Genomic DNA, 4,310 nt, shown 5'->3' with positions numbered 1-4,310 from the left:
GGTCTTCAAACTTCGGTAGATTTGACAGAGATTTGATATCAATTTTTATGCAAACTAGTGGCTTAAAGTCAAAACTTAATAAATGGTTTAAATTAATAAAGTTCGTATGGATTTTACTATGAACTTTTTTTAACGGTGGTGTTCGAGTTATCTTCACGCATCTTTAGCATTTACAAAACTTTATGTAACATTTAAGGAAATGTTCAATGTTAACACAATATTTTTTAAAATTTTCATCACCTAATATTTTTTAAACTAAGTAGAAAGTCAAAATAATAATAATAAAAAATAAAAATAAAAGCAAGAAAAAAAAATCTTACACATTAAGTATGGTAATTCAATAATTGAGGTATTGATATTGATAGGAAAACTTGAAGAAATTTCTACTATAGTGTCTAGTAATAAATGCTTTGGATGTGGACTCATGTAAATTTGCTATTTTTTTATAACAAAATGCGACGTTCACAGTTTAAATTAAAGTAGGTAGTTAGAAATAATATGGTTTTCCTCTTGCTAGGATTAACTTGTCAATGATGAAGCCTGTTTAATCACAAATTAAATGTTCTAGATGTTGATATTTACTTTGATTTATTTGATTCAAAGCTAAACTTAAATTCTATTCAATTATTGATTAATAATTTAGACTTGAAAAATTATTTAAAACTACTGTAAGTTGCATAGTTTCATCAAAATGATAAACATATTTTAATAATCGGACTAAACATTTTTGGTGACTCTTGAAAATAAATAAAATAACAATCACACGATCTGGAAGTATATCTAAAAACACCTAGTAGAAAAATGTAACTTTTACAAGTTTTTGGTGACTTGTTATTCATAATGTTTTACCAATTTAGTGGGTTCCAGCTTTACTAATTTTATCTGTGCCTCAGAAGTTGCATGCGTGCATTTTGACATTATGTAGCCATCATAATTTGAGACCACAAATAAAAGGAGAAAATAACTAGAGGATATATACTTGCAATCTACATTTCCTTGTCGGTGCATAATTTAGAATTAAGCTCGCAGATGAAGAGTATAAATAATTGTATTGCTCTCTTTCCCAACTCGGTGCACAAAGCATTCTGTATTCACGTAGGGTTTGGAGAAGGGTCGCACCTCTAGGGGTGTAATATAGACAGCTTACCATAATACAAATATTAATGATTATTTCAAAGGCTCAAACCCTTGACAACCTTACCTTTGTTCCAAGACTCCCATTCAAGCGATCTAAGAAATTAAAAGTTGAAAATCTCTTTCTCTTTCCTTTGTGATGTGTTTCTTGAAAAGGAGTGATAAATTCTTTATATATGGATACTACTTGACCAGGCTTAGTTATTTACTATACTTTTACCTTTTTGAGCTTCAAGACTTCCTCTACAAGCAGAATTTCTGGAAGAACGAGATGATTACAGTCAACTAGAGAAATACTTTTTAATCTCTTTCCCATTAGAATTGTTCATTTGGAGGCTACAATTATCATAGCAAACACAAAGTTGAACATAATAAGTACTCCATCTAATAGATTCTTAAGTAGTTAATTAGTCAAAATACCCTCTAGAAACAGCATATTATAGTAACTTTCTGCGAAAGATATGCTTAAATCAAAAGCAATTTCATTTCACTTATGTCATTACTCCCTCTCTCATGAACAGACTTGCAGACATATTCCGAAAAAGAAATTGAATTATTGGAGATTCTATGGACAACCTTGGATTGCAAATTCCAAGAAATTCTGAGATTTACTAACCTTGAGAAATGCTCCCAAAATATGGCTAATAATTAAAGAGCTACCAATATACTAATGAAAAGAACTCAATTGGCAAGATTGAGGTTTGAAAAGCTTAAAGTTTGAGTTTCACTCAAGCATAACATTAAGGAATGTAATGTAAATTGAAAGTGGCGGAGGAAATAAAAAGATTTGAGGACCTTTAGCGCAAGAATATCAACTCCATTTGGAAAAAAGGTACTCTTAAAATAACCAAATTTTGAAATTTGGCCAAACAGGCTGTTAATTAAATATATTTACAATTCTGGTGCATATGTGGAGGCTTACGTGTACTCTTTGATAGACGTGATCATTATTGCTAGTTTTAATTAATTCAAAGTTTTGGCACACATGGTAACCTTGTTTTAGTTAACTTTAATTAAGGATATACTAGAATATGGTATTATACATTATGCCTGAATGGCTGTACCTTGTGTCTAAAAATACATAAATACTACAAGTTATTTTCGTTAGGGTGAGCCCTTATTATGCTTTATTGTATAAATAGAAGTTACATACCCTGATTAAGTTAAGACCAAGTTTATAAATGGATAATTTCGAGAAAATACGTATAAATAGAAGTCCAAGTAGATATTTTCTTGAAAAAAAGAAAACATTAATAACCGAAGAGATTTTGTGATAGCTAAGCTTACACAACATGATCCAACCTATCTTACATGTCATTTACAATGACCAAATCAAATAAAATGCTCCCTGATCCGAAGCACAAAGAATCTCATACAACTACTTCCCAACGTACATTAATTATGTTAAATATTATATTAGTTTATGTGTTTTTTCTCCCAGTTTTAATTATTATAATTTCAAAATTTAGAGGAGGATACGTCTTCCATTATCGTACCCTTGTATAAGAATTATTAATAGATGAAAAGGATAACTTATGAGGGGCATTAGTAGTTTAGTACTATATATGTTATGCTGGGCTGCGGGTATTAGTGGCTATTCATTCATATTATGTACTAAAATAGATTGGATAATGATTTTTTTAAAAACAGGTCAATATGGATAAGAACCATATTATCCATTTAGAAAATGAATAACTAATGGGTTTAATTTTTACATTTGTAAAAACTCAAATTGGAGGTTCTCAAGTTTGGGAGACTAGGAATTTTTCCCAAAGTGATCATATTCAAAAAGCCATGGATAATATGGATATCCATATTATCTACCGGTTAACCCATTTTCTATCCATATTAAATATGGGCCGATCGGATAATTTATCCATTTTGCATTACCCGTTTTTAACCGACCCATATTCCACCCACCCGTTTGCCACCCCTAGTGCAGAGATATACCTTGCATTATTGTTTTCTAAAGCTTGTACGCCTTTAAAACTTAGTCATATCGTCGATTTAAGTTGATTGTTTTCTTCCATATCTAACATTTCTTTCGTATTCTAATAATGTGTGATTTGGCTAAAAGGCGTAACGTAACACCTTCACCTTTAAAACTCAATGTCTTTGTTAAGGTTTATTCTACTATCTCGCACAAGCCTACGCACAAAAGTTGCTTCAACACTAATGTAACAGCTCAAATCCATTAGGGTTATCATCCGCCTTGGCTTATGCTCGTATATATGGCTTCACAATGCGTTATTGGGGCCTAAGGCTTGCACTCTTACTTAAATATTCAAAAAAATTATTTTATTTTGTCGAGGTGAAATTTGTATAGAATGTTATAATATTAATTGGAGTTCAAGTTTTAATGCTATTTTCCTAAAGAAATGGCTTTTAATTAAATATGATGTGGATTTGTGAACTGCTGGATTGAAAGTCTAAAGTGGACCTACTTATGAATCATAACATTAGCTTCTTTTTCAACACTCTTTGTTACTAAATTGACAAAAAGAATGCTCCACCAAGGCTTTCATTATATGAATCTCACAATATTTTTTAAAGAGTGGTGAACGCTTGCTTAATAAGATATCAAAGAGGTCCAATAATAGTACAGACATAAACTTTGTTTTTTGCTAAGTTGTAGCTGTTTGTTCCTAGCTATATTATCGAGCTCAGCTCGATGCACTAAGCTTCCGCTATGCGTAAGATTCGGGGAAGAGCCGGATCACAAAGGTCTATTGTCCGTTGCCTTAACATTCATTTACAGAAGAAACTGTTTCCACGGCTCGAATCTATGACATCATGATCACATAGTAATAACTTTACCAGTTACGCCAACATTAAAGAGTTTTTTCTTTGCAACCATGATGTTACTAAAAGTTCCATTTTCCTTTTTGTTTCCTCGTAATGATGGCTTCAACTATTTCTTAATTTTTTATAGTCATTAGTTTTTGGAAATTATTGCAATTTTTGTAACGAGAAACTAATGATAGCTAGCCTAGTATATATTAAAACACTGACACTAGGCGCGCATCCATTTCCATTGTCACTACATTTATATAAAAGTTTGTCTACTATTGCTTTGTTTTTGTTTTGATTATGACACTGAGAATGCTTCTAACTTGAATTTCCAAAAACATAGTGGTTTCGAATAATGATGGAATCCAACATAGCTCGTTTCAATA

Source organism: Nicotiana tomentosiformis, chromosome 6 (genome assembly GCF_000390325.3).
Source record: "Nicotiana tomentosiformis chromosome 6, ASM39032v3, whole genome shotgun sequence".
Taxonomy (NCBI): Eukaryota; Viridiplantae; Streptophyta; class Magnoliopsida; order Solanales; family Solanaceae; genus Nicotiana; species Nicotiana tomentosiformis.
The sequence above is the reverse complement of the archived record's forward strand: the minus strand, read 5'-3'. Positions refer to the sequence as shown.